The sequence below is a fragment of the Polypterus senegalus genome, chromosome 12, assembly GCF_016835505.1.
Source record: "Polypterus senegalus isolate Bchr_013 chromosome 12, ASM1683550v1, whole genome shotgun sequence".
Lineage (NCBI taxonomy): Eukaryota > Metazoa > Chordata > Cladistia > Polypteriformes > Polypteridae > Polypterus > Polypterus senegalus.
The window spans coordinates 146,754,663-146,779,301 of NC_053165.1; positions in this window are offsets into that span (position 1 = coordinate 146,754,663).

Genomic DNA, 24,639 nt, shown 5'->3' on the forward strand with positions numbered 1-24,639 from the left:
CAGGGAGGACCCGGGAAGCGAACCCAGGTCTCCTAATTGTGAGGCAACATACCCACTGCACCACCATGCCACCAATATAATATAATATAATATAATATAACCCTGCAGTGGGCTGGCACCCTGCCTGGAGTATTTTTCCTGCCTTGCGCCCTGTGTTGGCTGGGATTGACTCTAGCACACCCCCATGACCCTGTAGTTAGGATATAGCGGGTTAATTGGATAATGGATGGATAATATCATAGAATATAACAGAGGGCAGCACAGTGACGCTATGTCCTCACTGAGGCAATAGAAATTCCCACGTTTATCAAGGATATCTACAGGACTATGTTTGGGCGCCTGCCCACCAGCTGAGGCTCAGAAGAATGTGAATGATGCAACAGGACAATGACCCTAAAGTTTGAAGTAAATCAACTCCAGAGTGGCTTAAAAAAAAGAAAATCCACCTTTTGGAGTGTCCCAGTCAGAGCCCAGACCTTAATCCATAGAGATGCCGTGGAATGACCTCAAGAGAGCTTTTCATACTAGACATCCTAATAATGTGGCAGAGCTAAAGCAGTTCTTCAATGAAGCATGGTCCAAGTTACCTCCCAAACGTTGTGGAGGTCTGACCCCCAGCTACTGGAAATGTTTGTTAGAGGTCATCACTGTCACAGAAGGTTTGACCATTTATTAAATCCAAGGGTTCACTTACTGTTTTCATAGTACACTGTGAATGTTTAATGGATGTGCTCACTAAAGACATGAAATATTTGAACTGTTTGTGTTTTTGAAGAACACATATATTGTGTTTGCCTATATTTGTGACTTGGATGAAGGTCAGATCATATTTTATGACCAATTAATGCAGGAAATCAGGTCATCAAAAAGGTTCACAAAGAGTTCTTTCCACAGTAAGTTGTGTTTGATAAATTAGCTGCTACATTACTGAGTATACATTCAAAATATTAATCAAAAAACGTGTATTTAAGCTTTTGCTTGTTTACAGTTGTGGTGCAGGCATACATTAGCAAAATCACAATGAACATGCTTTTCAGCTGCAATTCTGACATTGTGGCCATCACAGTGTCACTCAGCTGCTATCAGTGTGGAGTCTGCATGTTCTCTCCATGTCTTTGTGGGTTTTCCACCCAAAGAATTACGGGCCAAGTTTACTAACGACTATAAAGTGGCCCTCTTCATTGGAGTGGTGCCATCTACAGTGCTGGTGCCCGCTTGGTTTATAGTACTGTCGGAATTTGCTCAATGATCATACACACAGGCCCATTAATTATATTATATCTATTACATCTAGATATACTGTATTATGTTTAAACCACTTTGTCCTGAACAGGGTCGCGTGGGGTGCTCCAGCCTATCACATCTACCATAGGGCGCAAGACAGGAACAAATCTGGGACATGGCACCAGTCCATCGCAGGGGGAACACAAGCACATAGAGACCTAATCTGCATCCACACAGAACGGGGAGAACATGCAAACTCCACACAGGGAAGACCCAGGACACGTACCCCTGGTCTCCTTACTTCAAGGCTGCAGTGTTACAATGGTGCCTCAGTGCTGCCTATATTATATTATATTATATTATATTATATTATATTATATTATATTATATTATATTATATTATATTATATTATATTATCAGTCAGTCAGTCATTTTCCAACCCGCTATATCCTAACACAGGGTCATGGGGGTCTGCTGGAGCCAATCCCAGCCAACACAAGGTGCAAGGCAGGAACAAATCCCGGGCAGGGTGCCAGCCCACTGCAGGGCACACACACACCAAGCACACACTAGGGACAATTTAGGATCGCCAATGCACCTAACCTGCATGTCTTTGGACTGTGGGAGGAAACTGGAGCACCAGGAAGAAACCCACACAGACATGGGGAGAACATGCAAACTCCACGCAGGGAGGACCTGGGAAGCAAACCCAGGTCTCCTAACTGCAAGGCAGCAGAGCTACCACTGCACGACCATGTATTATATTATATTAAACTGTATTGTACTGCATTATAATATAATATAATATAATATAATATAATATAATATAATATAATATAATATAATATAATATAATATAATATAATATAATATAATATAATATAATATAATATAATATAATATACTGACTGTCCCCTATGGCTGCGCCCACTTAGTAGTGAAACAGGACAAACTTTAAAAATCAATAAACAAACAGGTATCGCTAGCTAAGCGGAGGCAAGGTCCGCTCCAAAACTTGACCAGAGGGAGAGCAATTTGAATGGAAGCTGGAGTGTAAGTGAGGAGGGCTCTGTCTGGCTCCCCACTCCTGATGTCATGCTACCTCCTTCCCTCGGCCCGCAGCCTCTGTCTCAGATTAGCATGAATAAATCGCTCCTGCAAGCAAACTATGATACATAACTCAATGAGAAAAGTCACAAAATCAACCGCAATGTTCCAGCAAAAAAACTCGATCTAAATCCGTTAAGTAGTTCTCCCATGAAAAGTGGACAGACATACAGACAGACGTTGGATTATACATATATATACTAGCAAAATACCCGCGCTTCGCAGCAGCGAAGTACTGCCTTAAAATATTTATTAAGAAGAAAATTAAACCTTTTTAAACTGAGGGAAAATATACCTGAAATCGTCACCTGTGAATCTAAGATGTTTAAGAGGCATTGGCGGTTGTCCAAAGGTGTAAAATATTTGGCCATTTTGGTACACTTGAAAGCGACAACCGAACAATTCAGCGGCAGCCATCAACTCACATGCAGATCCATAGGTGAAGGGCTTAAGCATTTCACTCTTCTAGTGCTCCTGTGTAGTATAATTATCTCCTGTACCGTCATCAGTCCACACCTTGAACCTGTCCCAGTCATTCAATACATACGACACAATGTTCCACCGGATATCAAGAGTGAGCCTGATATGGCCGTGCAATATGTAACAAAGAGAATGGAAAAGGTAAGTGCCATCTCCGGGCATGGAAACCACTCGGTAAGTGACAGTTCTTTGATCGATGGTGATCACCTCGATAGACATGGTAATGAAGGTACGGTTGGAATGATAAAGGAAATGGGTACCTGAACAATGTAAAGTAAGTCTAAAATACCTACATAATAACTATAATCGTAATAAATGAGCAATAAAACAGCGGAGAAGCCGTGGATTAAATAAAAAGGCTGTAGTTATAAGCAGGGAGACGTGAATCCCGTGGCAAAGCAAGGAAGGGAATGTAGAGACTGAAGCGATGGACGGCCTTATATAGGCAGGCAGCCAACAACGTGGGAGGCGTTGGGATGGGGGACCCAACGGCACTTCACACGGTGACCGAGCTGCAGGCTATGGACGTATATATGTACGTAAGTAGGATTCAGTTAGCGTTGGGAACCTGCATACCAAATTTCTTGAAGATGGGCCCATAAGTAACAAAGACCGTTGAAAAGTTCAATATGGCGGCCGACAGTGGCATCATACCACCGAAATAAGTACGTACATTGGTTTCGGTTAGTGCAGGGAAGCCGCCTACCAAATTTCGTAAAGATGGGGCTATAAATAAGAAAGTTCAATATGGCAGACGTTGTCAACCATTATGACCGTTACGCGTAGAATTTCAAAATGAAACCTGCTTAACTTTTGTAAGTAAGCTATAAGGAATGAGCCTGCCAAATTTCAGCCTTCTACCTACACAGAAAAGCTGGAGAATTAGTGACATTGGAAACTTCAATATGGTGGCTGACAATGGCATCATACCACTGAAATAAGTACGTACATCGGTTTTGGTTAGCGCAGGGAAGCCACCCACCAAATTTCGTGAAGATGGGGCCATAAATAAGAAAGTTCAACATGGCGGATGTTGTTAACCGTTATGACCGTTACGCTTACAATTTCAAAATGAAACCTGCTTAACTTTTGTAAGTAAGCTGTAAGGAATGAGCCTGCCAAATTTCAGCCTTCTTACCTACACGGGAAGTTGGAGAATTAGTGATTAGTGAGTGAGTGAGTGAGTGAGTGAGGGCTTTGCCTTTTATTAGCATATATATATATATATATAGGGGGCGGCACAGTGGTGCAGTGATAGCGCTGCTGCCTCGCAGTTAGGAGATCCGGGTTCGTTTTCCAGGTCCTCCCTGCATGGAGTTTGCATGTTCTCCCCGTGTCTGCGTGGGTTTCCTCTGGGTGCTCCGGTTTCCTTCAACAGTCCAAGGACATGCAGGTTAGGTGGATTGGCTATCCTACATTGTCCCTAGTGTGTGCTTGGTGTGTGGGTGTGTATGTGAGTGCCCTGCGGTGGGCTGGCGCCCTGCCTGGGGTTTGTTTACTGTCTTGCACCCTGTGTTGGCTGGGATTGGCTCCAGCAGACCCCTGTGACCCTGTAGTTAGGACATAGTAGGTTGGATTATGGATGGATGGATATATATACATATATATATATATATATATATATATATATATATAGAGAGAGAGAGAGAGAGAGAGAGAGAGAGAGAGAGAGAGAGAGAGAGAGAGAGGAGAGAGATTATATAGGGAGCGGTACAGAGACATAGCTACATCTGAACCACATATTGGAGATGTTCTGGGTTTAAAGGGGTAAACTATCTGCTAAGGGTGGCCCCCATCTGACGACCCCGCAGTTGACCCAATGGCACTGGTGGAGGTGCAACAGGCAGCAAGGCCCAGCAGGTAGAGAAAAGCTGTGCTTTCATCTATGTTACATTCTATTCTATTCTATTGCCCATTATGAGTGAGTGCAGTGTTTGTTCACAGTTTGTGCACACTGCTATCATAATAAACCTTGGACCCCCCACAAACTGGCTAGTCAGGTTAGGAAAAGCCTGGGGATTGTTCCTACCTTGTGCACAATGCTGCTGGGATAGGCTCCAGCCTTCCCATGACCCTGTTCAAGGTAAGCTGGTTTGGAAATAGATGGATGCATGAATGAATGCAAAGATATTATATTCTATTTAGAACAGTGTGATGTTTAACTTTCTGCCTGTGCTTAATAGCGAATAGGAAATCATACCAACTATAAGGAACTTTTAAAAATACATTGGTTAAATAAGCATAAACTTCCAATATAGTACTAGAGATTGAAAATTATCAGTATTATCTAATATTTACACAGAATAAAAATACTAAAATAAAATTGGCCATTACTGGAAATGCGTTTGCATTAACATTCTAAATATTACCACAGAAAATCTTCAGAAGTCATACAAAAGGAAACGAAACTTGTGTCTTGTTCTAAACTCGCACACTAACTGAATATGAAACGTAATGAGAAGTGAGACCTGAAAAACAAAACAGAATGTGGCAAGAAAACGGAAAACGGCGTCTCTCTGAATTGGCGGCTCGCAGCTGAACTTGTTACACTTGACTCCGTAGCGCTAATGGCGTTTTTAATTCGTCTTTTTTTAGTCGTGAACCACAAATCCCACATGAAAATCCCTAAATAATTAAGTAAAGGCGACGCTGTGCAAATATCTTGCAAGAGGCGACTGCGGTGCTAAACAGTGCGCCCTGCAGTCCGATACCTGGTGGGCAGCATCTCAAAGGAGAACGCGTCATGTGGGCTTTTTATTTCAAATTTAAAATGTACAACTCTTTCATTTTTGTTTCGTTTGAAACGGCATGTGTGCTCCCGCGACGTCACCTTTTTTCATGACTGACGGGAGCCGTTTGGCGAGCTCCGACGATTCGAAGTCCTGTGTTAGCGCCCCCTGCTGCATGATTAGGTGATTCGCAAAAACTACATACTGTACTGTAAATGCATTGATACCACATGTAATATAAAGATGTGTATGGACTTAGCACCGAATATTAAAATATTAGAACAGTTTTGACGAGAACAAACCAACAACGCTCGCCAGTCACATTCACTTAACTCTTCAAATAATACTGACCTGAGATCTGACAGTCCCTAAAGTATCCCTCTCACATATATCGATTCATTTCTGTAACCATATTATTGCCGACTTGAGTCCGATGCGGCCTTGAAATATTGTTGTGTTTCCATCCTGGATCCCCAATCTTATACACGTGCACCTCATGTCTTATTACAGTGGATTTGGGTGCTTCTTTCATTAATGAAATTAATGAATTACGAGGTTCATTCAGGGCACTGTGGACGCCACTTCACTCCTCTGGATAGTCAGGGGAACCCCAGCATTTTGTTCTCCTTAGAATCAAAAAACACATTTACTGAATTATTATTATTACCTTAAAAAACAGCTGTTTCCAAATTTGTATAATTGTGCAAAGTCTCCCAGCACACTATTAAAAGTACCAAGTCTGTAATAGCACTTTACTGGGGTTATATAGTTCCTCACAGAGCCACTATTTGAGAAAGCGCCATTTCATTCTATTTAAGGTTCTTTGCATATGAAGTTTCTTAAGATTCTTTGGGCTTCATAATATGTGGAGAAAAGAGAATAAATGAAGGATCTTTCATGTGGATGATTCTTTAGGGTGTGGTGGGCTGGCGCCCTGCCCGGGGTATGTTTCCTGCCTTGCGCCCTGTGTTGGCTGGGATTGGCTTTAGCAGACCCCCGTGACCCTGTGTTAGGATATATCGGGTTGGATGATGGATGGATGGATGGATGATTCTTTAGGGAAACAAAAATAGTTCTCCAATGGCATCCGTCTAAACAGCCACTTTTACTTTTAGGAGTGTAACTGGGTATGGTGAGTCAGTGGTGGACACTGAACAACCGACCTTAGGATTTTATACAGTCATCGATACAGTGTCCATATTCCTAGACAGTGAACTCAGGTAGCAGAAGCTTCTCACTTAGGTCATACAGTGAAGCTGTGATGATGTTTGAGCCAACAGCCTTTTGTTCTAATACTTTAAAAACTGAACACCATCTCGAGGCACAAACAACAGCTTCCATACTTCTAAAATGTGAGCTCCAGTTTCTCTGTAAATCAACAATAAATTTAGATTGAAGAAAAGTTTGTTATTATCTCACTGAACCTGCCTTAATCTTTACGGACAGTAGCAACCATCAGATGGGCAGAGCCTTAGTGGAAAATCACATTTAGGCTGGGGGGGTGTGTGTGTGTGATTGGGGGGTTGCAGAGAAACCATAAAAATAAATACATTTTTTAGAGTCACAACTGTATTGCTACATATTTACATTACATTCCATGCCAGATATCATAAATAATATGAATTTACAATATTATGTCTCATTTAAATGACCAGGGTGGCATGGTGGCACAGTTGTAGCATTGCTGCCTTATGGTAAGCAGACCAGTGTTTGCATGGGTTTCCTCCTGCTGTCTGAAGACATGAAGGTTAGGTGAACTGGCAACGCATAATTGGCCCAAGAGTGTGTGTGTGGGTGTGCGTGTTCACTCTGGGATGGACTGGCACCCTGCCCGGGGTTTGTTTCTGCCTTGTGCCCTGTGTTAGCTGGTATAGGCTCTACCTCCCAATTAAGTCCATCCATTATCTAACCCGCTATATCCTAACTACAGGGTCACGGGGGTCCGCTGGAGCCAATCCCAGCCAACACAGGGTGCAAGGCAGGAAACAAACCCTAAGCAGGGTGCCAGCCCACAGCAGGGCGCGCACACACACACCCAGCACACACTAGGGACAATTTAGAATCGCCAACACACCTAACCTGCATGTCTTTGGACTGTGGGAGGAAACTGGAGCGCCCGGAGGAATCCCACGCAGACACAGGGAGAACATGCAAACTGCACGCAGGGAGGACCTGGGAAGAGAACCCGGGTCTCCTAACTGTGAGGCAGCAGCGCTACCAACTGTGCCACCATGTGGATTAAGTGCATTAGAAAATGATACGACTTACATGAACACTTTTAATAAACTTACACAAATACTGATAATGTTATTTAAATAACTGAAAATGTTGATTATTTGTTTGTCTGCTTATTGTAATTGTGACGAAATAAGCATTTTCTTTTTTTAATATTTGAAAATGTACAATGTGTTTGGGGACTTGGTTAACTGATTTGAAAGTTGAGAGCATTTTCAACTATTTATTTGCTTCATCAAAGAGACAGATATCACACTTCTGTGTTTAAAATATTTTGTCATAACGGTATGTGTGACATGTGATGGGGATTTGCTCCGGGCACGTGCTTTGTCGTTTCAATCGCTCATGCTGACTACTGACGATCTGTTTTGCCTACAAGTGCAGACATCGAATGCGTAAAAAGAGGAAAATACTGTAGACAAAATATACAAGTTGAAATGACCTCTCTCAGGCGAAATCTGAAACAATAAACTAATTTGTAATTGAAATTGTAGAAAATGTTTCTCTCTTTGTTTCAAGGTTGGGGTCAGGGATAAGGTTAGAAAGAGAATTGCTTAGGGCAGTATGGATTATAGTATTCGATGACTGACCACTTTCTAAACCTGTTCACCAGGGGAGGTCATGAGGCGGCTGGAGTCTACGGCAGCAAGCAACGAATGCAGGCAGGAACAACTCTTGGACAGGGTGGACATAAATCACAGGCTGAACACACACACACACATACACACACACACACACACACACACACACACACACACACACACACACAGTCCAATTCAAAATCACCAATTCTTTGGACTGTGGGGGGGGAAACTGGAGCAAACCCATGCAGACTCCCCAAAGTAAAGCACTTGGACTCCTTACTACAAGGTAGAGATGCTTACACTGGATACTCAGTGATTATTAACATATTTACATTAGGCTTGGCTTTATAAATGGAGGAAAACAATACCCTTTATTTGAAACTTATTTTAGTAACACAGTGTATCTATTGAGAGGACCATCCCCATGGGTCAAGGGTTAGATAGGATGAGAGACTGAGATGCTTCTCCAGGTTGTGTAGGACCCTAGTCCCGTTCAGAAGTGTAAAAAGGTTCAGAAATATAACAAGATGTGCTCATCCAGGTTAAGTCCTTTCAGAGGCAGTGAAATGACATCAGGTGGTGGTCTGTGATCCTGGTGAGAGCAGGCTCATGGCCTTTCTTAAAATGTTAACAGCAATTCTTTTAGGGTGGTCAATGTCAGGTGGGAATGGTTCACTCCTTACAGTGGGAGAAACTGTGTTCAAGTTTGGTCTGAGCCATCATTAAGGTGCTGTAAAATTGGGAACAAGATTGGCCTGCATTTGTGGCTGCACTTTTTTAAGGATTGCAGAGGTGAGTATTGCAGGTGAACATGCGAGACAAGGTTAGTAAGCTCAGGAACATTATTTAGGCATTGTCCACCACTACAAAAGAATAATTAGAGCAGGGGTGGGCAAAGTCAGTCCTGGAGGGCCACAGTGGCTGCAGGTTTTTGTTCCAATCCAGTTGCTTAATTAGAAACCAATTCTTGCCAATAATTTAATTTCATGGCTTGTTAGTGCTTTAACTCTGCCATGTCAGGTCATTCGCATATCCAAATGATATGAAGTCCTTCACTTTTTCCTCTTCACTTTCCTTCCAGGCGGCACGGTGGCGCAGTGGTAGCGCTGCTGCCTCGCAGTTAGGAGACCCGGGTTCGCTTCCCGGGTCCTCCCTGTGTGGAGTTTGCATGTTCTCCCCATGTCTGCGTGGGTTTCCTCCGGGCGCTCTGGTTTCCTCCCACAATCCAAAGACATGCAGGTTAGGTGGATTGGCGATTCTAAATTGGCCCTAGTGTGTGCTTGGTGTGTTTGTGTGTGTCCTGTGGTGGGTTGGCACCCTGCCCAGGATTGGTTCCTGCCTTGTGCCCTGTGTTGGCTGGGATTGGCTCCAGCAGACCCCTGTGACCCTGTATTTGGATTCAGCAGGTTAGAAGATGGATGGACTTTCCTTCCAAGTATTTAATTAAACCACATAGTGCATGATAAATACACACAGGTGTAAATGGAAACAAGCAAAAATGGAGAAATGCTGCTTTCTTTTGTCATTTGCAGCTTATTGCTAATAAAGAGCCATTAAAAACTGAGAATAGAGCTCTTTAAGACAAAATAAGCAATAAGCGTTCAAAATCTTAACAAGCGAGACAACTAAAGTGAAGCAGAAGTGTTACTTGAGCAATAAGGGCTTCTTATTAAGCAATTGGGTTGGAGCAAAAACCTGCAGCCACTGCGGCCCTCCAGGAAGGACTTTGCCCACCCCTGATTTAGAGGCTTGATTGTCTTTTGTGGACATTTTCATTACCAGTCCCACTAAAATTACTGGCTTATAAAGAGTTAGGTGTTTGTGCTTTTAAATGTAGGAAAATACGTACATTAGAATTTGCAAGAATTTCTATGTGTGGCAATAATTGTAACATATATACTCAGCAAAAAAAGAAACGTCCTCTGACTTTCAACTGTTTTTACTTTCAGTAAACTTAATGTGTAAATATTTGTATGAACACTAAAAGAGTCAACACCATAAGACATAAACTAAAAATGTTTCACAATGTGTCCCTGAATGAAGGGAGGCTCAAAATCAAAAGTACCAGTCAGTATGTGGTGTGGCCACCAGCTGCTTGAAGTACTGCAGTGCATCTCCTCCTCATGGACTGGACCAGATTTGTCAGTTCTTGCTGTGAGATGTTACCCCACTCTTCCACCAAGGCACCTGCAAGTTCCTGGACATTTCTGGGGGGAATGGCTCTAGCCATCGATCCAAATCGATCCCGCTCCAGGGTACAGGCCTCGGTGTAACGCTCATTCCTTCGACGATAAACACGAATCCGTCCATCACCCCTGGTGAGACAAAACCGTGACTCATCAGTGAAGAGCACTTTTTGCCACTCCTGTCTGGTCCAGCGAAGGTGGGTTTGTGCCCATAGGCGTTGTTGCTGGTGATGTCTGGTAAGGACCTGCCTTACAACAGGCCTACAAGCCCTCAGTCCAGCCTCTCTCAGCCTATTGCGGACAGTCTGAGCACTGATGGAGGGATTGTGTGTTCCTGGTGTGACTCGGGCAGTTGTTGTGGCCATCCTGTACCTGTCACGCAGGTGTGATATTCGGATGTACTGATCCTGTGCAGGTGTTGTTAGACGTGGTCTTCCACCGCGAGGATGATCAGCTGTCCTTCCTGTCTCCCTGTAGCGCTGTCTTAGGCGTCTCACAGTGCGGACATGGCAATTTATTCAGCAGTCCTCATGCCTCCCTGCAGCATGCCTAATGCACGTTCACGCAGATGAGCAGGGACCCTGGGCATCTTTCACAGTCGGTAGACAAGTCTCTTTAGTGTCCTGCGTTTTAGAACTGTGACCCTAAATGCCTACTTTCTGTAAGCTGTTAAGGTCTTAACGACCATTCCACAGGTGCATGTTAATTAATTGATTAGGGTTAATTGAACATGCATGGAAAACATTGTTTAAACCCTTTACAATGAAGATCTGTAAAGTTATTTGGATTTTCAAAACATTATTGTTGAAATACACAGTCCTGAAAAAGGGACGTTTCTTTTTTTGCTGAGTATATGTTTTAAGAAAAAAAAGTGTAATTTTTTTTGAGGATTTCATTTTTTCTTTGAATAAATTTATACCAGTGAAACATTAGATTTCTCTCAAAATTTCAGCGTAATGAACAGTAAAGACATTTTTTCATAGCTTTACTTTCTTGTTATTTTTATAAAGTGCGTATAAAAAGTATTCACTCCCTTGGGCATTTTCATGCTTTATTATTATACAACATTGAATGACAGTGGGTTTAATCATTTTTCCTGAAACTGAGCAACAGAAAAAGAATCTTTAATGTCAAAGTGCAAAGTGATCTAAATTGATTACAAATAAAAAACACAAAATTGGGCAGCACGGTGGCACAGTGGGTAGCGCTGCTGCTTCACAGTTAGGAGGCCCGGGTTCGCCTCCCGTGTCCTCCCTGTGTGGAGTTTGCATGTTCTCCCCGTGTCTGCGTGGGTTTCCTCCCACAGTCCAAAGACATGCAGGTTAGGTGCATTGGCGATTCTAAATTGTCCCTAGTGTGTATGTGTGTGCGCGCACTGTGGTGGGTTGGCGCCCTGCCCAGGGTTTATTTCCTGCCTTGCGCCCTGTGTTGGCTGGGATTGGCGCCAGCAGACCCCCCTTGACCCTGTAGTTAGGACATAGCAGGTTGGATATGAAAATTAAATGCAAAAGCATTCACTCCTTTAATAAGACACCCCTAAAATGATCACCGGTAATGCCGATTGGTTTTAGAAGTCACATGATCAATTCAATGGAGATCACCTGTCTGGGGTTTCACTTGATTGTAGTCCAAATGTCCCTGAATGTGGAAGGTCCAATTTATGGTGAGTCAGTATGGTGGACCATCCTTCACAATGAGCACAAAAGAACACAGCAAGCAACTCCAGGAAAAGGGGAATTAAAAAGCAAAGGTTAGGGGACAAAATTTCCAAGTTTCTGAATATCTCTTGGAGTCCAGGTAACTCAATCATGAAGAAATAAAATGGTGTGACAGAACAGTAAATCTGCCCAGAGCAGCAAGAAGAAGACAAGTAAAGGAGACCACCAACAGTCCTTTGAGAACTTTGAAGGAGTTACAAGTTACAGAGGCTGAGATTGCAGAGACTGTGCAGACAAAAACTGTGCCTGGGTGCTTCACCAGTCACAGCGTCATGGAGGAGCAGCAAAGAGAAACAATGCATAAGACAATGGAAGAAGATTCTTTGTCTTCATTAGACCAAAATTGAGCTTTTTAGTCATTAATTATGCACTAAGTCAAACACTGCACATTATCAATAAACACACAATCCTCACCATGAAGCTTTGTGGCGGCAGCATCATGCTGTGAGGATGCTTCTCTGCAGCAGGCACTGGAAGGCTTGTGAGGGTTTAGGGGAAGCTGAATTTAGAAAAAAAAAATAGCAGGAAAATCCTGGAAGAAAACCTGATACGATCCATCCAACAAGATGAGGACCCCAAACGAAAAAGCCGAGACTACCCAGGAATGGCTTCAAAACAACAATGTGAATGTAATGGAGAGGCAGAGTCTGTGTCCAGATCTGAATCCAGTTGAAATCTGATGGCTGGACTTGATAAAGACTGTTCAGTTATGATCACCATGACACCTGACAGAGCCTAAGCAGTTCAGAAAAGAAAAATGGGGAAAGACAGCCGAGTCCAGATGTGCAAAGCTGATGAAGCAAGAGACCTGTGCACACAGACTCAAGGCTGTCATGATGACAGAAAGTTCATTTACTAAATACTGACTTGAAAAGGGTGAATAGTTACGAGATTAATTATTTGGTGTTTTTATATGTGTAATTACTGTACTTTAGGCTTCTTTGCTGAGATCTGTTTTCACTTTTTCTGTTGTTTAGTGCCAAAAAATCCAAATTAAATTCAGCGTTGTATAAGAGCGGGTTGGATAATGGATGGATGGTTAAGAATAAAATGTGAAAATGTCCAATGAGGTGAATATTTTTTATTGGCACTGCATATAGCACCTTTCTATAGAAAACACCAATGTAAGGCATGTGCAGTAACTGGGGCCGTATAAGAGTTTCCATACTTTTACATCTCACAGTGTGGCAGGCAAAGTGGATATTCAGGTGATACGGGGGGGCAGTTTGCTGAAGTACGAACTAACAGACCTTGTGATTTCATAGTATATAGCGCCTTTCTATAGTGATCACCAACGCCAAGGTCATGTTAGTTAGTGTATAATTGTTCTACATTTATACAATATAAGTTAAGCCAGATAAAGTGACTTGCCCAGGACTATCAGGGCTGGGGATGAAACCAACATTTCTGTAATTTTTATATAGCATGAGCTATGGGTAGTGACCGAAAGAACGAGATCGCGAATACAAGCGGCTGAAATGAGTTTCCTCCGCAGGGTGTCTGGGCTTTCCCTTAAAGATAGGGTAAGAAGCTCAGTCATCCGGGAGGAGCTCGGAGTAGAGCTGCTGCTCCTCCGCATCGAGAGGAGTCAGATGAGGTGGCTCGGGCATCTGATCAGGATGCCTCCTGGACGCCTCCCTGGTGAGGTGTTCCGGGCACGTCCAACCGGGAGGAGGCCCCGGGGAAGACCCAGGACACGCTGGAGGGACTATGTCTCCCAGCTGGCCTGGGAACGCCTTGGGATTCTCCCGGAAGAGCTGGAAGAAGTGGCCGGGAAGAGGGAAGTCTGGGCCTCTCTGCTTAAGCTGCTACCCCCGCGACCCGACCTCGGATAAGCGGAAGAGGATGGATGGATGGATGTTTTGATAAACTGTCCTGAGGCACATTGCAGGTACAGCACAAGAGTGCCCATACTTCTGGAATGTGAGTCCTGGAAAGGGAAGGGGCTCTCGAATCAGGAAACACTGGCGGCAGTTCATCGCACGGCACACACACACAGGCTCACTCACCTCGGTGCAAGTTTAGAACTGACAATGAATGTAGTGCTTATGTCTTTATGGATATATAACCCTCACGGACACAGAGGGAAGGCACAAATTTGACACAGATAAGGACCAGATATTGAACACCAATGCAAACCACTTTAACAACAAGGTTTAATAAAGGATGGATAAAATGTGAAATCTGGCAGACAAACTGAATCATTCATGTCAGTGAGATTCAGTGAACTGCTTTGTACCTTCCTATAGTAAACACCAACCTCGGAGATGTAAGAAGAACAGCTCATGACAGAACATTAGAATATGGATCCTATTCTCCTGATTTTTCCAAAATGACGACAGGTTGAGCTTTGGGGGTCACCCAAGTGAAACACTACTTGGTAATCTTTTCCATATTTCTATGATTCTCAGTGTGATTTTTCTCATTTCTATCAGGGGAAGTGGCTCATTTGGCTCGCACAGTGTGGTAGCGCGACTTCCTTGTTTTTGTATATAGCCACTTCTGGCGGACTCCACCCTAACACAAGTTACTGATGCTTTACAGCTATTGATATACTTCTCAGATGTAAGCCCCAGCAGGTGACGTCAGACAGCAGTGAGGCAGAACCAGCCCATCATGTGATCTGGTAGAGCACCTTTTTATAGATTACACCATCACATGACATCTTTCTAGCACATTACAAGTTTTTTCCATGCTCCTGAAATGTGAAATGACTCATTCAGACCACTCAGTAAGGCTATGCTATGGTTTCAGTGAACAGCATTGTGATTTTATATAGCATCTTCCCATGGTAAACTCCAGCCTGAGGCATGTAATTACTTAAGCTCAACAGTTTCCATACTTCTTCATTTTGTGTTTGAGTCATTCTCTCTCAGATGGGGACTGAATCAGTATACTGTACTTGTTCTTTACAATACAACACCTTAGCCACTAGATGGCCTTGCATACAGACAGCCTTTTTGTTGGCCATTCATATGTCTCAGCCAGGGTTTATTTTCTGGCTTAGGGTATTTCCTGTTTGTTGTTTTGGTTATTTTTGCATAGTTTTTATTTTTTCCATGTGATTTCTGTTATGTTTATTATTGCATATTAATGTTTTTATAAGGTGTTATGTATTAGTGTATGTATTTCATTGTTATTTAAGAGTAATCACATTTTTTACATATTTTCTGTCATGTTTATTATTGTGTACTAGCTCCATACATTTACTTATGTTCCTTGTTCTAAGTGGGTAGTGCCCCAATACACGGGATCACCCTGATATCACCTTTTCTGAGCCCTTCCTCAGGCTATTTAAACTAGATGAGAAGGCTCAGGAGTGGGAATTATTCATTTGAAGAGTTTCTGTGAGTATTGCTGTATTTTTATTGTGGTGTTTTCTGTTTTTTCTGTTTTTATTATTTATTGCATTGTTTAAGGATTTTGTTTTCTGTGCATTGTCTTTTCAAGCAACTCTTCCTTTGCCCGTTTTGCTCCATTGAGCTTTTGTGCTCTATTATATATTTTTTATTACTAAATGTTTGATTTTTTTGAGATCCTTTGTTGCCCTTTTGTGAATAAACAGGGTTGATGGTTATCCTTCTCCTTGCAGGGCTTTCTCTTTATTTTAAAGATATTTATGGTTATTTTACCAGTTCCCTGTTTTTCGGCCTACTGTACTCCAGTTGAAGCCAGCAGACGTACTGACTGAAAGGATAGTCAGTGAAAAACCTTTAAGAGCAATGACCAAGATAAAAGGACATGGTCAATAACAGACAGGGGTCAGTCAATATTGGAATTCAGAAAGAAAGTCTTTAAATCCAAATCACTAACCACAAATTAAAGTCAAAAGTACGAAGATCTATATATATAATTCACTAAGGCAAGACACCCATGGAAAGCACGCCGGAAGGGGCGTGGATTCACTAAGCCGCGACAAGTGAGACACCTCACCACGCAGGAAGGAGCCACGGCCACCAACTCCAAGACCATTATTACGACGACAACTCGCAAAGCCACGTCCACCAACTCAGACGCGACGACACAAAAAGAAGGCGTCATTTATATCCGTCTGTCGTAGAGGCCACATGCACTTCCGAGCCACGTTGACTGTTCATAGAGGCATGTTTCTCGTGGAGGTGAATCGTCATATGCAGCATGTAAAACGGTTTGCAAGGGGTATCCCATGGGATCCTTAAAACGATCCTTTACAACTGAGGTTAAAACACAATGAAGTAAGCAGTCTTTAAAAACCGAGTTTTCGGTTACGACGCACGACCGCGTGCACCATAGCAAACTGTTTTACACGCTACATACAGCAATTCGCATCCGCGACAAACATGCGTCTTCTTAGATGCTCCTGCAGGAACATGAAAGACGTTTCCCTGCACACCACCACTACTTTTTCACAGGCCCGCATCTACCCTCGCTCTCTAGGCATTCACACTGCCTGCCCATGTGCCCAGATGCAAAAACTCACCGACCACCCAGTTAGTCCCTTTCATCTGTGCTAGGAGTCCACATGCACGTCTGAGCCACGTTGACTTTTCATTATTCTTTTCGGTTTCGACACCCGACCGCGTCCACCATGAAAAACCATGCAAAAGGAACAACGAAGCCCCACCTCGCTACTACCGTGGTCGGGTGTCTTGGTGGATTATATAGAAAAAAGCAGCCACAAAAGCACAGAGCAATGAAAAGTCTATGTGAGTCACAGGTGCATGTGGACTGTGCAAAGACGACAACGACTCGAGTGCCGAGTTGGAGGTGAGCACATGAGCAGGCAGTGCATACTGAACGAGAAATTCAGTCACGGACGATTGTGTGTTGGTTCGTTCCGTGCATTGTTACAATGTTGCTTTTCTTGCTGATTTATTACATTACCGATTTTTCAAATGTTAATTTTCTCCCTGTGCTTAAAAATCATTAAAAAACTGGCCTGATTATGCGGGTTGGTTAGTACTTTCTATTGACCAGAGTCATAAAAAATAAGAATCGCAAAACCTCTATTTAAATCAGTCTTAGAAAAGCCGGGAATGTACGTGGTTATGCAGCCCAAGGGCAGGAAGAGAACCAGGAGATGAAATGCAGTAAAAACCTGAAATGAGCTAAAACCCACATTGACAAAGCCGTTTTTGTACTAAAGAGTCATCACTAACCAAAAAATCATAGAAAGAAAACAATAAAATCGGAAGCCAAAAATTTGACAAGAAAATACTCACTAGGTTTCACAGTGTTTTGATCCAAATCATGAAATGAATCCAGATTTAAAGAGTCCCACTGATGACACAAAGCACAGTGATGTCTAAATCAATGTTCCATGGCAATCAGGAGCAGCAACCAGTAACGTTAACACGGCAGCACTCAATTGCAAAACAAAATAATGTTGTAGCCCCGTGAATTAATTATCATTATATTCAGGAAACATTAAACAGAAAATTAACCCATACTCCAATGGATATTTTTGTTCTAAAAATGTATATTAAGAGAAAAAAAATCTCAAAGTGAATGAATCATAACAGCACTGACTGATTGTGTTGAAAACGTCACTTTTAATGACCATTCAATGACGCCGAAAATAGCAGCAAAAATGGCAGTAAACAACATTTCAGAGAATCCACAGATTGCAAAATAAGGTGCACCATTGAAACTTTTTATATGTGTACCAGTTCAAAATTTAGCAATTGGTTTAATCTACTTGTATTTTAACTGAGAATTATTCACAGCGCTCTGCATCTGCACTCAGTGATGGACACTATATAAAAATATGTTATATTGTAATGTATTGTGTTTATTTTGTTAGCAATAGTTACAGTATATGAAGCTAGCATATACAATTGTTTTCTTTTAAATTCATTTAATGATAGATTTATAAAAAAAATAGCACCTTGAGTTAATTTTTTAGTATATTGTGAAAACTTGTAGTATTCTTATTGTATTATACTTGTATTTTATTAAAACGTACATCATTGTATATTGTATTATTATTATTATAATTATTAATTATTTTATTTTAGTGTTTGAATTCAGCATCATTGTTAGTCTACACCAATACAACAATTATCTAAAAAATATTTTTGCATGCTCAGGTCAGGTCAGGTGAGATTGGGGAGCATGCACTTGTACAATGTGTTGTCGTACCAACCACACAACGAAACCGCTCAGACACGCGGTCCAGTCCCACCCCCCAGAAATGATCCTCTATCTGTTGCAGCCAGGCATTATGTAGGTGTCCCCTTGGCCTGGTCCAGCCACTTGGGTCCTCTAAAATGAGGGGTAATCACACCACATGACCATAGTGCTGTAACTGACGCTTCCTCATAATGCAGGTAATGTGCTTCATTCAGGACTCCATGAGCAACCGCTCATTCGATACAAAGTCAAACCAGTGGTAACCAAGGATTCTCCAAAGAGACACCATACCAAAGGAGTCCAGTCTTCATCTCAGGTCACTGGATAGTGTCCATGTCCCACAACCATATAGCAAAATAGGAGGCACCAGGACTCTAAAGACTTGGGCTTTTGTCCTTTTGGAGAGATATCAGGAGCACCACACACACCTTTCTAGTGACTTTATGACCCCCCATACTCTCCCATCCGTCTACTGACTTCATAGGAAGAGTCACCAGAGACACAAATGTCACTACTGAGGTAAGTAAACCTATAAATGAGATCGATACTCTCTCCTCAGACAGACACACTGCTGATGGCTGTGCCCAAGAGGTCAGTAAAGACCTGGATGTGGATTTTTATCCAGGAGACTCACAGGCCCAGACACTCAGACTCCTCGCTCAGTCACTCAAAAGCCCCGAGCCTCCATTGACTCCACAAAGATTAGCAAACTCGAGATCAGTGAATCTTTCTTCTTCCTTTCTACCAACAGATGCCCCACAGCCGCACACAAAACCAATTAATTGATATTTGCCTCTAAAACACAGCTTAAACATAAACATACATGCTCTTATCTACTTTAATATATTTTTTAACTATTAATTGTGTTACAGATTTATTTTACTTTGAAAATATATATTTAATTTAATACGTTTTTTATGGAAACTTTTTACTGTGCAAAATAGGGCAGGATAATGAATGCAAGATAATAAGGGCTTCACCGCTGGACTATTGTTCCATCTAACTGCTGTCCTCACCTCTTCTGACAGTAAGCAGTCATTTATACTCCATGTGTGCCCTGTTCTGGTGCCCTGTTGTCATCTCATTATGTGTTACGTGGTTGTTCCTGCTGTTTCTGGACTTTTGGGGTTCAATCAATCAACATTTATTTATATAGCACATATTCATATAAAAAATGTAGCTCAAAGTGCTTTACAAAATGAATAGAAAAATGGCCAGGGTGGACAGAAAAAACAAAAAAAACTCCAAAGGCTGGAGAAAAAAATAAAATCTGTAGGGGTTCCAGACCACGAGACCGCCCAGTCCCCTCTGGGCAACCTACCTAACATAAGTCAAACAGTCCTCCATAGTTCCTCCAGGGTTCCATATTATACACCTTGACCAAGTAGAATCCCATGACTCTTGTGGTGTATGGCCGGCCATTCATCCCGGCCAATACCCCCAAGCTGCCAGGTGCAGCCATCTCTGCAGTATGGACATTGGAGTCTTTATGCACAGCCCTGCTGGATACCATGGGGGCCACTAGGAGACGCTGCAGGGAGGAACGATGTTTATTTGCCATACGCCCCGGAAGTACGCCCAAGTCACATGACCAAGGAGAATGACGTGCTTCCAGGGTGAAGAAAAGGACTTTTGATCTGACCCAGAAGTGATAGGAGATCACATGGGCTGGGGATTGGAACACTTCCGGGTCAGGGATTATAAAAGGATTATGGGAGCTCCCAGACAGCGAGCTGAGCTGGGTGGAAGGGTGGCAACGCGTCTGGGAGTGGAGGATTATTGTTTATTGTGATTATTGTGAGTTATTGGATGAGTATTGTGGAGGAGAGTGTGCTTTGTGCACTGTGCAGAATAAATATAGTTTACTTTTGGACTTTTATCTGGTGTCTGGCATCTTGGACAAGGGTTCAAGGGAGCAATAGCGCCCCCAATCTGTCACACTCTGTAGGACTATGGTGACTCTGAATTGAATGGGATTTATGAATAGTAATGCTGCTATGAAGCTTAGCAGGCATCAGGACTTGTTGGTTGGCATCTACTTTCAGGTATGCGACTGCAAAAAAAAAAAAGATAAAGATCAGAACAGAACAGAACAGAAGGCCATAAATTCCAGGGGGATAAACAGAAAGATCAAGAAGCAGAGGTGCCGAATGGAATGCCAGCTCTGCCATCGCTGCTATTGCATCTATTCTGTTTTCCCCAGCAGTGAGATTGTCTAACATTTTATCCTGTTGTGATTCATGTCTTTGTAACGGAGTGCCTTTCTTTGACTGATGATATAATCCCATGTATGTCATAGTGCCACAACACTCCATTCAGGCTGACAAGGCACCACATAGCAGATAAAAGATGCATAAAAAGAAAAGACAGGATGGATAATTCACTGAATGGTGTTCTTCAGGGGGTCAGTGCTGGGGCTGCTGCTATTTTTAATATATATGCTGTAAATGATATGGATTGGAATATAAATAACAAGCTAGTTAAATTTGCAGATGATACCAAGCTAGGTGGATTGGCATGTGGTCTCAGATGTGTTGAGCATTACAGAGGGACTTGGACATCATTCAGGCCTGGTGAGATTTGTGACAGATGAAATTTAATGTCAGTAAATGTAAAGTATTACACGTAGGAGGTAAAAATGTTAGACTTGAATACACAATGGGAGCTCTGAAGATTGAAAGTAAACCTTATGAGAAGGATCTAAGAGTCATAGTGGACTCATCAACAGAGATCTCAGAAGCCATTAAAAGGGCTTCCAGAATGTCAGGTTATATAGCGATAGTTATATGGATGTGTGGAGTACAAGTCAAAGGAGATTCTGCTCAAGCTTTATAGTGCAACGGTGAGGCCTCATCTGGAGTCCTGTGTGCAGTTTGGGTCTCCAGGCTTCAAAAAAGACAAAGCAGCACTAGAAAAAGTCCAGAGAAGAGCAACTAGGCTGATGCCAGGACTGCAGTGGGTAAATTATCAGGAAAGATTAAAAGAGCTGAGTCTTCACTGTTTCAGCAAAAGGAGACAAAGAGGTGACAGGATTGAAATGTTTAAAATTATGACAAGAATTAGTGCAGTGGATCGAGACTGTTACTTTAAAATGAGTGCAACAAGAACACAGGGACAAAGTTGAAAACTTGTTAAGGGTAAACTTTGCACAAACTTTAGAAAGTTTTTCTTCTCACAGAGAACTATAGACACATGGAATAAGTTGCCAAGTAGTGTGGTGGGCAGTAGGACTTTCAAAACTAGACTTGATGGTATTTTGGAGGAAATTAAGTGGATAGGACTGGCACAGTGGTGTAGCTTGGGGTGGGTGGAGATGGCGGTCTGCCCCAGGCGCCACATTTTTGGGGGGCGGCATTATTGGCCAGGCTCAGTACAATTTGTGTGTAAGCAGCAGGGTTTGAAAAATATCACTCAATAATGAAAAAAGTAAAAATCTCTGATTTTTGTCCACAAATGATTCAAAATTAATTTTCAAACTGTGTGCTTGAGACGGCCTACGACACAGCAGTTGAAATTTATGAAGTAATAAAAAAAATAAACATAAACATTACACCGATAGTAATTTCTAGGAAGATAAACAACTTATTTACAATTTATAATTTTGTTTTGTTATCAATCCGAATGCATTCTTGCTCTGCGCAGAAAACATCCTCACCTATCACTTTACACTATGCTGGTTCTGGTTTTTGCAGCATAATTATGTTAAACTAATAATTAGTGCGTCTATACTATATTTTTGTCTAGTTGATGCTTATAAATAATTATATGTGAAAAATTATTGCTGTTTCTCTATATACAGTCATATGAAAAAGTTTGGGAACCCCTCTTAATTCTTTGGACTTTTGTTTCTCATTGGCTGAGCTTTCAAAGTAGCAACTTCCTTTTAATATATGACATGCCTTATGGAGACAGTAGGATTTCAGCAGTGACATTAAGTTTATCGGATTAACAGAAAATATGCAATATGCATCATAATAAGATTAGACAGGTGCATAAATTTGGGCAACTCAACAGAGACATGACATCAATACTTAGCTGAGCCTCCTTTTGCTAATCTAACAGCCTCTAGACGCTGTCCTCCTATAGCCGTTGATGAGTGTCTGGATTCTGGATGGAGGTATTTCTGACCATTCTTCCATATAAAATCTCTCCAGTTCAGTTCAATTTGATGGCTGCTGAGCATGGACAGCCTGCTTCAAATCATCCCATAGATTTTCGATGATATTCAAGTCAGGGGACTGTGACGGCCATTCCAGAACATTGTACTTCTCCCTCTGCATGAATGCCTTTGTAGATTTCAAACTGTGTTTTGGGTCATTGTCTTGTTGGAATATCCAACCCCTGTGTAACTTCAACTTTGTGACTGATGCTTGAACATTATCCTGAAGAATTTGTTGATATTGGGTTGAATTCATCCGACTCTCGACTTTAACAAGGACACCAGTCAAGAACTAGCCATGCAGCCCCACAGCATGATGGAACCTCCACCAAATTTGACAGTAGTTAGCAGGTGTTTTTCTTTGAATGCGGTGTTCTTCTTCCACCATGCAAAGCAATTTCTTATAACCAAATAACTCAATTTTTGTCTCACAAGTCCAATGCACTTTGTTCCAAAATAAATCTGGCTTGTCTAAATGAGCATTTGCATACAACAAGCGACTCTGTTTGTGGCGTGAGTGCAGAAAGGGCTTCTTTCTCATCACCCTGCCATACAGATGTTCTTTGTGCAAATTGCGCTGAATTGTAGAACGATGTACAGATACACCATCAGCAGTGAGATGTTCTTGCAGGTCTTTGGAGGTGATCTGTGGGTTGTCTGTAACCATTCTCACAATTCTCTCCATATGCCACTCCTGTATTTTTCCTGGCCTGCCAGACCTGGTTTGGTTTAACAGCGACTGTGCCTGTGGCCTTCCATTTCCTGATTCCATTCATTACAGTTGAAACTGACAGTTTAAACCTCTGAGATCGCTTTTTGTAGCCTTCCCCTAAACCATGAGCCTGAACAATCTTTGTTTTCAGATCTTTTGAGAGTTGCTTTGAGGATCCCATGCTGTCTGTCACTCTACAGAGGAGAGTCAAAGAGAAGGAAGCACAACTTGCAATTGACCACCTTAAATACCTTTTACCACTCATGATTGGACACTCCTGTCTATGAAGTTCAAGGCTTAACAAGCTCATCCAATCAATTTGGTGTTCTAAGTAATCAGCATTGAGCAGTGACAGACATTAAAATCAGCACAATGACAAGGGGACCCACATGTTTGCACAGCCAGATTTTCACATTTGATTTAATTTCATACAACTAAATACTGCTTCACTAAAAATCTTTGTTTGTAAAACACCGCAGTACTCAGATGTTCATAGGAAATGAAAGACATACCACTGTTATCTTTTTTCTTGAAAATAGAAGAAATTATTACGCAGGCTGTGTGGGGTTCCCAAACTTTTTCATATGACTGTATGAATACATCTACGCAAAATGTATCTTCATTTTTCTCTATACATCATTTTAATTTTCAATTTAAATAGGTTAACATATTCAGATATGTTGGAGAGCAGCAAATTGAAGCACCAGCCCGACTCCTAGCGTCATGAACTTGAGCTACGCCACTGGACTGGCAAGCTTTGTTGGGCTGAATGGCCTGTTCTCATCTAAATCTTTATGATGTTTTAATGTTCTACTGTTAGACTTCAGTAAATTATGGATGTAATTGGTGATTCCCAATTTCAAGTCACAGTAAACCGGTTCAGAAAATACATACTGTACATTTGGGTGGTGTCAACATGTGACACACTGACGACAGCCATAATAGAGGATTTTTTCAGAAGTTTTATTCAACAGATGCATTCAGCCAAAGTGAATCACGGATCATAATCATTTAAGGAAAGGCAAGTTAATATGTCACAGTTATTCCAATAGTAGTGGTTAACACTGTCTGTGACAAGTGCAAATGAAGTATAATAACAATACAAGAAAAGAAATAATTAGCAGTATAAGTGAGGATGTAAAATCGGCGATCAAGAAGTTCATGTCTAAGGATTTGGATTTTGGTTCTTTGCAAAAATTGGGAAGGCTGTCCCACCACTGGAGGGCAGAGGTGAGAAGCTGAACTCCAACATTTTTTTGGTTAGTTTAATTCAACACATTCCTATAACCCAACCACAGGCGATGCACAAACCAGTGTGTTTCTTCATGCCGGTCCCAAGCCCGGATAAATGGGGAGGGTTACGTCAGGTAGGGCTTCTGGTGTAAAATTTTGC